The sequence below is a fragment of the Musca autumnalis genome, unplaced genomic scaffold (assembly GCF_047663935.1).
Source record: "Musca autumnalis isolate F117 unplaced genomic scaffold, ASM4766393v1 scaffold_2, whole genome shotgun sequence".
Classification (NCBI taxonomy): domain Eukaryota; kingdom Metazoa; phylum Arthropoda; class Insecta; order Diptera; family Muscidae; genus Musca; species Musca autumnalis.
This window is the reverse complement of record NW_027411755.1, coordinates 98217322-98231238: the sequence shown is the minus strand read 5'-3', so window position 1 is coordinate 98231238 and position 13917 is coordinate 98217322. Positions and strand designations below refer to the sequence as shown.

Sequence of the window (13917 nt, the reverse complement as noted above, 5' to 3'; positions counted from 1 at the left end):
TCAGATATTTCTAAAGCGAAGCAAATTATATTTTTTTGTTGATTCATAATTAAGTGTGAATGACTGAGTGAGCTGGAGCAAAAGTTTATAGGTGGAGCTGTCGGTGGGTCACATCATCAACAACTGAATGTGACAACGGCACACGTACACTCTCACGTTTTTCTTTTTCGAATACCACAACACATGTCATCAGCAAATCTTAACATATGTCGAATAACACCCATGGCACTATAATAGAGCTGGAACCACGCAAACGTATGATTACAACTTTTCATAAATTTACTCTTGACAAAACTCAACTTTCAAAATTTAAAATGAAATTATGTGCTTTTATATGTACGTACAATTTGTGGTAAAAGTACAATATTTATATATTTTTGAATACAGTAACATCGCGGTAATTCTAGCGCCGATAAATCAAAAACCTTAAAAATTCGTAAAAAATGTCAGCTCCTAGAAGTTGTTTTAATCCTGTAGTGGAATTTTGCAATTGGTCACCGACAAAAATGGATAAAATTAACGCGCAAAATTATGAATGAAAAGCTCAAGTATAAATTGGCAACTCTGCTGCTATCGGTAAGACTTTGTGACAACTAGCCAAATTGCCAAAAAAGGGACACTAACAACGATCATGCCAAAATTACGTCAGGAACATCATTATTTCTTTCGGAATAAATGACAAAACTACTGAATATGAAAGGGAACCAATTATTCTACCATTCTGATTACTAAAATGGCATAAAAAGCCAACAGTTTGGAAATTATTAATCGACTATTGTGGTCATTTTCTATGCCCAATTAAAAATTCCCATTTTTTCAGGTAAAATTTTAGTATAACGGCACTGTAAATGAAATATTTTTCTATGCCATCCTAAAAATTGTTAAAACATTTCAAAAATCAAAAATCAAACTCGTTTCGAGGTTATCAACGATTACATTTTTTTTATTTTTACGTTTTTGCATTTTAAGGGGCGAAGGCCATTATTTGTGAGATTTTAATTTACTTTAATTAATCGAGCTCTATGACCTAAAGAGATTACATTGAAAAATTTATATCTAGCTTTTTATTTCCAAAGATGACTCATTTGTCCCCCTTCTATTCCAGAAATCAATTTTTCAATATAACAGCCAAGGTTTTTTTCCATCGTAGACTGTATATGTTTTTCACATCGAAAATTTTTTTAAATGGATTGTGGTTTAGAACTGTAAGACGTCAGCAAATTCACAAATGCAAATTTGCAATCTTGGATGTATAAATAGCTTCAATTTGAAATTCACAAATGCAAATTTGCAATCTTGGATGTATAAACAGGGCCTCCAAATGGCGAAAATTGTCTAGCAACAGCAACAGAAACATCTAATATGCCTGAGGATGTTAGCCCAACCAGCTAACGAAACGATCGTCGCATAGCGGTTGATGTGTGTAGGACTTCGCTAGATATCAATTTTTCAATGTAATTTCCTTAGGTCATAGAGCTCGATTAATTGAATTAATTAAAATCTCACAAATAATAGCCTTCGCCCCTAAAAAAGGCAAAAAAATTCAAAATAAAAATTCAGCTGTGCCCGGCTTGGATTCGAGTCTGGGTCGTCACCAACTAACAGACAATGTTGCTGACGTGTTAGCGTTCTAAACCACAATCCACTTAAAAAATCTTTCGATGTGAAAGACATATACAGTCTACGATGGAAAAAAACCGTTGGCTGTAATATGAATGTAATATTGAAAAAATTGTTTTCTGGAATAGAAGAAGGTCAAATGAGTCGTCTTTGGAAATAAAAAGCTTCAATTTGAAATGCACAAATGCAAATTTGCAATCTTGGATGTATAAATAGGGCCTCCAAATGGCGAAAATTGTCTAGCAACAACAACATCTAATATGCCTGAGGATGTTAGCCTAACCAGCTAACGAAACGATCGTCGAATAGCGGTTGATGTGTGTGTAGGACTTCGCTAGATATCAATTTTTCAATGTAATCTCCTTAGGTCATAGAGCTCGATTAATTAAATTATAATTAAAATTTTTAATTCATTTTCAGTGACAGTCACTGTATATGTGATATTAGACTGGTTTAAACTCAAAGGGAAAAATTCGATGTCGGATTTTTTATGCGGCACCCACTAAATTGTTCAGTTTTGTTAGATTTTAAGATCGCCAAAGTTTAGGCACCATCGGAATATGTTAACACGTTCCACTGGGGCCTCGAAGTTTCCATGGTAATTTGTATGGAGCCAAAGTCGAATTTTCACGAAATCGCTCTACAGACCACATTTATTGTCCAATCGCTGAAACAAGTTAACCAATTCATTTTTTGTGGCTACACAAGTAATCATACACAAAAATTTGAAAATCGGGTCGGATTTAGGGCCCATGGAAACTTTGAGGCCGCAGTGGCACGTGTTAACCAGCCCAATCATGAATATACTTGCGGAATACAACTCTCGCGGAATAGATTTTTCTCGAGAGAACATTCCTCCTATCATGAATAATGTGAGAAAAATAATCATTGAATTTGGCAACACTGAAGGGTCTTTTTCATACCTTGTGTGCCCTAATTGTTGTGAAAACAAAGAGAAAATTTTAAGTGTTTGTGTTTTTAGACAAAATCAACAAATTTAATCAAATAAATTACAGTTTTATACATCAAAGACATTCAGAAGATGTTACTAATTATGAAAAACATCAGATGTGATTGGAAATTTTTTAAGAAGACAGTGCAATTGACTCCGTTGTGCTATGGAACTGCCACTATCATGAATGTGTTAGAAACGAATGTGTTAGAAACGAATGGCAAAAATTAAAAAAATACGAATTCTGCAATAAAAATAATTGAAAATATGCTTTTATCCAGTGTTTTCTTCAATAATTGTTTTGCAACAGTTTTGTCTGTACAAAATTCTCTCATCCCATCGTTGATCGGTACAAAAAGTGGAGAGTGACTGAGTTTGCAAAGTGACATTATTTTGTAAAATTTGTTCAATTTTTAATAAATTTCCAACCACAAGTGAAAGATTTTAGTATAAAATCCTATCAAAAGTGTTTATTTTGCATGTTTTGTACAAAGTTAGTTAGTAAACTCCCTTCAGTTTTGCAAGGGAGATTTTTTTGGAGAAAAATACATGTTTGAGAGCGTTCATGACTTTTTCTCCATCGGAATTTTTTCACGTGCGGATTTTTTGGTTGTGATAGCAAAGAAGGGAAAAGAGTAAAATTCCGCACGGAATTTTCATTCATGATTGGGCTGAACATATTTCGATTGTACTCAAACTTTGAAAATCGTTGCCGCATAAAAAAATCAGACATAGATTTTTTTAAACCGCCCTAATGTGATGTGTGCCCTGCATCACCTGCAACGCTGGTATTTTGCAAGTTCATTTGATTTCAATTTCAAGCTATTTTCTTGTTCCATGCACCAAAAAACGATCGTTAGCAACCGTGAAGATTATGTAATGATATTTTTAATATTTGCGAAAATATATTTGTTACAAATGCTACTGATAGGTTTAAGTTAGTTTAGTTGAATTTCCGTTAATATAAAAATTTTAAGTGTAACGTAAAGTTTTGTTACACATTTACTTTTTTTAAACAATAACAACTACCATCTAGAATTTTCTGCATCATTCCAGTTCTTACTTTACATGTTATTGATGTGTTTTAGTTTTCATTTGTGTTGCCATAATCATGCAATTGTCGCTTAGTTTGCTATCTGTTGTATTTGTTTGCACTTGATGTACTTTCTTTTATGTTTGTTTTGATAATTACGTCATTGTTGTCTTTTCCACTTGTATTTACCGATCTTCGCCCATGTACTTGTGTGTGTTGGACGCTTAGTGCGTGTATGTGAGCTTCCCGCACTGCTAAATTGGTGGTGTTCTAAAATCTATCAGATCATCTAGACCATCTAGAAACGTCGGCATGCGATTGGATAAATAGAGGTGGATTCAGCAACATCAAGTTAGTTGTGTTTTAGACGTCAAACTGAACAGTCGGTTAAAAAAGAAGGAATGATGTGTGCTTAGTAATTACAGTCGTTTATGAATAAGAGTAATAAAGTAAATAAAGCATTGTAGAACCATAATCTAAAACAAACCCAGTTTTATTTGGGATAAATCGTATCGCGGAATAAAACAATGTCTACACGGAGATTAGTTAAACCTAATTCCGTAAAAATTGGTGTCAGGATGTGAGATTACGATGACCCTACAATGAAGTTTAAGGATATACGAGTGGGAGACTTGAAGAAAGAGCCAAGTAAGTTGTATTCTACTAGCAACAAGGCAGTTTGAATAGCTCAAGCGTCGGGGCATGGGTATCGACGCATATGAGTTCGACAGTAAGGTTGAAGTCGAGTTATCTGAAAGGGGCGAAAACAGCGTTGAGGAAGCTTCGTCGGTAGCTGCCAGGGGTGACGATTTAAAAGCGGTGCTGGCTATGATGGTGGAAATGAAAACTGGCAATTGTAAAATGTTAGAAGAAATGCCCAGAAAGTGCGAAGAAAATTCCAAAACACTTATGATGGAAGTTAAGGCAGACTTCATGGCATAGAATTCTAGAATGTTTGAAAAAAGTTAGATGAGAACTCTAGAAAAATCACCGAAAATTTCATGGCAGAGTATTCTAGGATGTTTGAAGAAAATTTGAAACAGGAGTTGGAAAAGAATTCTACAAAAATTAGCGAAAACTCGAGAACATCACGTTAGTGATCGAAAAAAGAGTAGAAAACATGGAGGTACAAGGTTAAGAGTTAGATAACAAGATTCTGTGTGGCTCAAGATGAAAAGATTCTGGGCATAGGAAAATAAATGTCTGAACTGGAAATCAAAAGCGGTCCAGTGAGAGCTATTCATAACACGCCAAAAATCAAGCCTCCTGTGTTCGGTGGCTCTACATTCTTCAATGTGTTCAAATTACAGTTCGAGACAGTGGCTTCAAGAGATTCTTGGAACGACAACGACAAGGCTGTAGCACTCCTTAAGGCATTGCAGGGCGGTTCTGCTGACTTTTTACAGATTATTCCTGCCGCTTCCAACTATGGAGATATAATGGCCGCACTCGAACGTAAGTACGGTAGTTAACATAGGCAAGAGATCTACCGAATGGAACTGAAGGGAAGAGTGCAGAAGCGGTTGGCGCAGTTGGCATATCCAGGAGAGACACATCCATTGGTGGACCGCATAAAGATTGAAACATTTGCTAGTGGTATTCGTGATGGGAATATTTGCAGAAACCGTGTCATTTGCGCTGGCCCAATCAACAGCGAGAATAACGGTGAAACCTCGACCAAGGCCGTTAAATGGAGTCAAATTGCAGACGGCCACAGGTGAGAATGCAACTTTAAATGGAAAGGCCTACCGAAGGCTAAGTATGGCTAGAAAATCGGTAAATTTCGATTTTATAGTGGCCGATATTGTGGACGAAGTTATACTTGGTGTAGACTTCATGATTACCCTCGACATGAACCTGGACATAAAACACCGTGTAGGCTATAACGAGAAGGAAAGCAAGCATAGCCCAAGTGCAGAATCCGACGAGATCGCTGTAGATGTCCGTGCACTGAAGCCGACAGTTGGTCTATAGGGAAGCGGGAAGATCCCGCAACGCCTTGTGAAGACTTTGTAATAAAGATAAGTGCCGAAACCAAAAGCAAAGGAAATCACTTATTATTTCAGTGCCAATCAAAAATGCACTTTCATTTTATTCATATAGATACGTTTGTTGACTTTTTCCATGTATGTACGTCAAATTAAGCCATTTTCCCCGATTTCTCTATAACGTAGTAATTCGTTGGTCCCATGGTATAATAAGGAGGGTAGAACAGGTTCGAAAAAAAACCATAGAAAATCAACCCTACACGTTTCAAAATTGTCTATGGTGACAAACGCCAAGTTTTGTTTTTTTATTTCATATAATATTCAATTTTCAAAATAAATGAAATAATTTTTTTAGAGAAGTCTCCTTTGTCCCATCTGGGATGTTTGTAGAACAATTATAAATTATAATTATACTAATTATTTTTTAGAATAGAACGTTGTACAGAACAAACAAATAATTTTTATGCGGATCTACAAAAACGTTGCTGCTACAGAAGTTGTTGTAGCAACGCAAATATGTTCGTTCGGGTATTATTTCAGTTTTTTGGTCCCTCTGAAACCAGACTAAAAAATTCCGCAACCTGGACTGGTCGCATCCGTAAAAAATTATAAGAGAGGTGAGTGAACTAAACAAATGCAGCGTGTCGTGTGTTACTAATCCAGATGCATGTGTTGGGTATCGTTACATAAATTCGCACCTAATACGAATTGAGGCAGCAGCATCGACCTCTAAAACCACTCGTATTTACCTTGATAGTTGACATTCTTATGCAGCAATGGATGGGTGGTGGTGGTCTCCGAATACAGCAACTGCACCAGTGGGAATGCTACATGATAGGCTCTTTGATATAGAGGTTCTCGTGAAGATCTCTCCGGATATGCCTGGGCGGGGGAAGCCTAGATCGTGGCAATGATGCTCAAGGCTACCGTGCAACGGTAAAATCTTGGTCTCCTCATGAAGATGGTCCAGTGGTGTTATGAGGAGTCACCCTGTTGCAGTTCCTTAGACGGCGTTCTGGCAGGTTTGAATATTCTCCGACTGCGTAGCGACGACATAAACATGCTATCGAATTTAAAACCCAATATCTAGGAGTTAATGGTCGAAATCAGGACACCATCGACCAATATGTTTAGGTGTTGTTGTAGCGATATAGAAACCTACGCTGCCGGTTCGGCAGCCGGAACACTATGGTTTCGGATCAATCGGGTGCGAAAACCCCCCGCTAAATCCGTGGTGAACAGCGGATTTAGCGGCTGATATTTTCATATCCTTCAGATGAAAGAACTGCACTAAGTCAGCTATTCATCCGCGTACATTTCAGCCTCAATACCGTCTGGTTGTGTAGAATTTCAGAAACATAAATGTTAAACTGTTCCGTCAAATGTCAATTTACTTCCGAATTCTTATTTCAGGACTGGCGTTGATTATCCAACGTTGATTATATGGCCTTGAACAGCTTGAGGCCCTTAATAGGTCAAGAGCCACCATAACTGTTCGGTCGTATGGCCTGTTCTGGTCCAGTCTTCGTCTGTTATACATATGTGGATATGGCATGCGAACGGATTGTTATGACCAAACTCGGCGATATGAAAAAATAACGTACATTTTTTTAAACATGCATTTTCTTTAATATTTACTTTTATACTCTAACCCAACTTCTTTAAGAGTGTCCATGCCATCAAATTCCTCAGTTTCCTATTCAATCTGACAGGCGTTTTCATCGTAAATTTTCTCTCGACATTCAACAACTAAATCATTTTTTGGTAGGTATTTGAGTTATCGTTATCTCATTATGATCATAACAATCTGTTTTTTGCACACGCGACAGCTTCTCTTTTTTAATTAAAACGACTCTTGTTTTAAAACATAAATACGATTAAAATTCTTTTCGTTTTGAAAATTAAATGAAAATTCTGGTATGTATTTATGTTTTTACTGTTTGAAGTTTGTCATAACTGAACATTAAAAACAAAACATATCAAAACGGGCTTGATAGAAGTCAGTCACCAAAGGAAAAAAAATTAATCAGCTGTTAGCTCTGCTTTCTTATTATACCATGCTAACTACTACGTTTTTACGTATTACAGAGATTGACTTAATTCCGGTCGTTGTGGAGGTAATATAGCTTGTTTGATTTGCTATTGTTTGACATTTCGCACTACTCGATTGCTGATGCATCTACATTAGGGGTGACCCACAGAAAAATAACATTTCTTTTTTTGGATTTCCTACCCCCTAAATTTTTTTCCATTTGATCCAAAAACCTTATATATGAAATTTCATGATGATCGGTTAACGTTAACCCTTGAGATCTTTGTTTCCATAGTAATCTGTATTTGTTTATTTATTTATTTCAACAAATCAATACATAGAAAGCTTCCTAGCCAATTATACATGTATTGGAGATTACTATAAAAATCTAATGCTATGGCAGTAACTATTATAATTTCAGAAAACAAAATAATACAATTATCAGGTAATTAAAAAAAGAAATTAATTAAAAAATTAAATTATATTACGGCACCCCAGCCATATGAATATTGAAAGTTTTATAAATGTTTAACAGTTTTTAAAGTTTTAGGACCCATAGTACAGAGGAATGCTTGAAAACAGAATCACGTGATTATGTACAGGTACTTTACACGATATGTTATTTTATATACATTTTGTATATAAAAAGTGACAACGCATATGTAAGAAACAGATCACAATTGGAAATAATTTTTAAAATATTCTTAAAGTTGGAGTAGGAATATGAAAACATTCTCAAGAAACCAGGCAAAAAATTTTACATAACCAGTCTCACCTGCTTGCCTTGCTTTCCTGCTCCATTTCTGACATAATATAAATAGAAGAATAAAGAAGGACGAGCAAATTTCGACCTGGGTTGCACTTTTCATATTTATTCTTTTATCAGAAGCAAGCAAGGCAACCAGGCGAGGTAGCTTATGTACCTAGGCCTTAAGAATAAAAGAGTGTTCAAATATAGAAGTTCTAATCAAAGGAACATCAAAAAGAAAAGGAAAAAATCATCAGCAGACATAAGGATCGCAAATCGGGCTTTTGAAGGCAGTCACAATATCGTTAATGTATGAAAAATACTATGGGATCCAATATTGACGCCTGCGGTATACCTGACGTCACAAGCCCTATAGACGATTCAAATCCATTTGCGAAACTTACTGTTTTCGACTTTTAAGGTATGAGTAAATTAACCGACACGATGTTTTTGAAAATTTACAGTGGTCGCCAAGCTTTTCAAGCAAAACACAATGATTGACAGGATCGAATGCTTTAGTGACACCCAATGAAACAAGTGTACAGCTAGAATGTAGATTTAATTGTTACCTAATGGAATCAGTAATTGAAAGTAGAGTCGAAGTTGTGTTATGGGTTTATATTTATAGTCGGTCTATAGTTCCTAATAGTGTTTTGAGCATCTTTAGGTATCGGTCTGGACACAACATGAAACAAGACATTTGAAATTGCAGGAAAAATCTGTTTAATGAATTTGACCGGTATAGAATCATAACCAGAGGCGTTAGATTTAATAGTTCGTATTCAAAAAAAGAGTGAAAAGAAACATCATCTGCATCCTCAACAAAACTATCAAAATCAAAAGAAACATTATCCAAGGGACACATATTACTCAAAAAGTTATTCGCTATAGTCTCAACTTCGCTTTCTTCAATTTCTACATTTTCACGATCAATGCAACAAAATTGCCGGTTTTTCCCACATTTGAGTACCATCGGCATTTGCAAAATAAGATTTGCCAAATTGAAAACGTGTTTTCCTAGTTATGGACTAGGCCTTATTTCTTAAGCGCTTATAGGACTTCCAGTTTTCATTGTTTGGATTCCTAATAAAGGTAAAATTTCACGCGAGTTCATCCACGAATCATCCATAGAGTTTGCTCTTACTCTTGCTGTTGGAACATTGTTGAAGTAGATTGATAAAGTTCTTTAATATTCAACATCATAAATATGGTATACAGAACACAAGTCAAACTAAATAATAAGTTGAGAATAATCATTGATTCTGAACTTGTATAATCTTTAAACTCAATCCATCTTTGACTTAGCTTAGCTTAAGAGAAATTAATATAAGACAGTGATTAGAAGAGAAAAACGGATATTAAATCTGGCTTTTGTGAGGTACATAAGACGGCTGACTTATGAGAAACAAATCTAACAATGAAGCAAAAAGTTTGCCTCCAAAGAGGCGGTTAAATAATATGTACAAGTGATCTGGAAGTGCATCAAATTATGCATTTTCACTCATGATTTTTACAAGAGCGTGACTTCTGAAAGAGGCACTCCATTGCACTGCATTTTAACTGACCCTTTGGCACTGCATTTTAACTGACCCTCTGGCACTGCATTTTAACTAACCCTTTGGCATTGCATTTTAACTAACCCTTTGGGGTAGAATAGGAGGCAGTCCAAAGCATGCGTTTTGATAAGGCATTCTGGGAAATTGTGCAAGCCATTACAAAATATCCCAGAACAAATAAAATGCATTTATTATTTGTGCAAAACAAAAATATTAAGAACTTTATTACATTAACACAAATTTTGAAAATTCTTCATTGAATTCAATCGCGTTTCCTCCGCTCTCCATTTAATCCAAGCTGAACTGTTTTTGCTTCATCTGCTAAATGGGTTGTCTTCCCATCACCAGTTAAGATTTCGACATGTACTCCAACAGCACTTCATTTGGAAATTTTCTTCCCGTGAGTTACCGGAAAAATGTTCACAAATTAAATATAAAATGATTCCTAGGTCATTTATTGAAATTACATATTCAACTAGTCGTTCATTAAGACAGTAGTTTGTGTCGATAGTTAGCTCCAACAAGTTAACTTTACACCATTGATAAAAAATGTCCAGGTCTGATTGCAATTTGAGTTGATTTATTTGATTGCTTAATGAGTAAAATATCTTCACGTAATCTGCATACATTAAAACTTTAGAATAACACATCACGTACGGCAAATCATTAATGAATAAGGTAAATAGCACTGGACCTAGATGGCTCCCCAGATGAACACCAGGAGGTATGGAGATTTGAGTGGAAATAGCTGATTCAAACTTGTCCCTTTAAATATGATGTTATCCACTGCAGCATCGATTGACTATATCCAATTTTATTCAGTTTTTCTAACAGTAATTCTAAAAGTAACTGATTTATGTACATGTAGGGATCTCTAACAACTGCTAATAAAATGTAGCGAACGGAGTGCCTTTTTCACGACTCCGTTTGAACTGCATCAAAACATGCCGTGACAGAACTAGTCCACATTGCACTACTTCCAATTTATTTTGCTGGGAAGATTAATATGCGTAGGCAGCGAGTTGTGAACACTATGAAGACCACGTTTTTTAACAAGTGAGCGGAAATTAAACGTTTTCACAGCTTCTAAAAGGTTATAAATAAAGTCACCCATTACAACTATATTTGAGTATTTATCGAAGATATCTGAATGAAATATATTAACGACATCAACTGAACCACTTGGTAAATGAGATTATTGTTTGAGAAAAGAAAAAGGGTTTAACAGGAAAAAAATTAAGTGTGAGTTTAATGGAAAATCATAAAACAAGATAAAAATTACATTGATTACTTTTGAAGAAATCAACACATTTTTGAAAAATTTTAGAAACATTATTAAGCATAATAAATTTTACTTTAAGAGTTTCTCGATTTATGAGATTGAAAAATATAATTGTGTTCTCCTTTTTAAGCTTCAGACAAATTTTCCAAACTTTATTGGTCAAATAAGAATACTTATCTTTTAGATATACGCGAGTTCCGTAAGATCCACCAATGACATCGGAAACTTTAAGGGATTTCGCCTTATAATATGCAGTCATTAAGGCCTTGGTACATAAACAGCCTTGCCTGATTGCCTTGCTTTCCTGCTTCATTCTGACATAACAAAAAATAAAGAAGGCCGAGCAAATTTCGATCTGGGTTGCCCTTTTCTTTTCTATTCTTTCATTAAAGGCAGATTATATACCTAGGCCTTTACTTCATCACGCTTGCCAATATTCTTAAATTTGATTATGATGGAATGTCGCTTTCTGATATATTTGGCACTATCCATAAGATCCGATACACAGCAATGTGGTTTACCTTATCAAGATTCTCAGGCAGGCCGGTTACAACAATATCCGCTCTGTTTAATCTGTGTTGAAGACAATGATTTTGGAGCTCGAACTCCATGAATTTATTTTTTATTAGTGACATCGTGAGAACTAGCAACATTTCTGCACTCCTGTGCATCATCTATTATCTCCTGCAGACCCTTTGTTAAATCACATCGAATTTCGGCCACCATGGTTTCAAATGTTTGCTTGATTTCCATTTGATCTTTTTTCATATCACTAGCAAGTGAACTAAAAGATTCTCTTATTGCAACAAATTATTGTCTAATTTCCGCCAATTTCGCCAATATCGTTTGTGGGATTTCCTGTATTTCCCACACAATTGGTACACATATATGCAAGATTTGCGCTTCTAGACAATGTTGTAAATAAAGTCTTCGATATGTTTTCAAAATCTGCATGGAACCATGTATCACATTATTGCAGAGTACACATTTAGAGCCAGTTGTGTTAACATTGGATTTTCCACAAGGATAACCATTTCGATCAAAAATTTGTTGGATTTGTATTATTGCGAGAGTGGTTGTAATAAGAAGGATGCAAAAAATGTAAAATAGGCAATGACACAAAAAAAAGTCATATGTCAGTAATGTCATAACTCTTATTTCATACAATTTAAGCACTTAAATTTCGCTCTCTTGTTTAGAAGTTTGTTTTTCGCGATTTTTTACCCATTTAGCGCCGAGAATTTTTTTGCGAGAAAACTTAAAATTTTTTATGAAAATTATATCTTTGAGACTTCTTAAGAAATAACTTTTTTCTCTAAAACATATAGTTTTCTTGCAATCGGGACTTCTTTTAAAAGAGCCAAAAACTTTGGAGGGTGATATGTATAGGTTTATCCTTATATGCCAATCCATTGGTTTTTGATTGAGAAAATACTAGTAATATATTCCTGACTTTATATGATTCTAACATTAAGTCTGTCTGGTTACTTTTCCAGCAAGAATTGTCCAGCAAGAACTTTCTCAGAGAGTAAGGAGTTTTTATTCTCTTTTGCTAGAAAATTGTAAAAAGTAAACAGACACCTTCCCAGCAAAAACCAGCAAGCAATCAGCTGGCTTGCCAAAACAGAACAATTTGTCCACCAATAAAGGAAGCAAACACGTTGTATTTTATTAAAAATAAAACAGAAAATGAAACAGAAACTTATTTTTCCACTTTACAAATTTGTTCTCCATAAAACAATACAATTAGACTATGATATTTCCACAATGAAATTGTTTTTAATATCCACAAACATAAATCAACAAAAAACTAAAGACAGATGACTGACTGTTTTCAGGAAGAAGAAGAGTGCAAGTGCTTGCTAGAAGAAATTTGTCCAGCAAGAATTTGCAAGCTCTCAGTAAAAGAACTGTCAAAATGTCCCTCTCGAATCGCTCTCTTTTGCAGACTTTTTGTGTTAACAGACGACTTCCAGCAACAATTGGTACAAACTGTTACAAATTTTAGGGTAACCAGACAGGCCTATTTATGATTAAATTTTTAACGCATATTATTGTGTTCAATGGTATTTTATTGAATAAATATTACAAAAAATGTTCATGAGTTCATGACTACAAACAATTGTTTTAAAACACAAAGCATATTTAGTTTCATATAACAACAATATAATAGTATGGTGTTTACTTAGAAAACATATTCAACACTTTCCCTTGTTTTATAAGTTAACACAGATTTAATTTACAACATAATAAGTTTAAGCGTTCTTTCGAAAGGGGCTTGGTCATCATATCGGCAAATTGATTTTCTGTAGATATTTGTAGTACATTGACTTTCCCTTGAGCAACCTTTTCCCTTACGAAAAAATGTTTAATCGAAATATGCTTAGTCCTTCGATGAAATTCTGGATTTTGTGCCAGACGCAGTGCTGCAGTATTATCAATATATAAGGAAGGTACTTCTTTTATTTTTTGAAATTTTGCCTTTTTTAGGGCGAAGATCATTTTTTAATGATTTTTGTTAATTTTCTCGTTTAGAGTTAAGCTTGACGATCTGAAATTATTTGCAAGTGAAAAAGGAAAGCCAAGGACTCGAACCCACATAGTCACCAAATTACGTTACCTGGTTTCATTGGTGGTAAAGCAAATCTTCGGACGTATCGACTATGTAATGGCTTCTCTGTCCTAGAACTTATCGTTTTTCAAAAT

The 13917-nt window shown here is 34.9% G+C and overlaps 1 protein-coding gene across 1 annotated transcript in view; it reads left to right on the top strand.

The window, feature by feature from the left end:
* LOC141394336 (alpha-N-acetylgalactosaminidase) overlaps positions 1-13917 on the top strand; it is a 386219-nt gene that overhangs the window by 30693 nt on the left and 341609 nt on the right. The window lies entirely within an intron of this gene.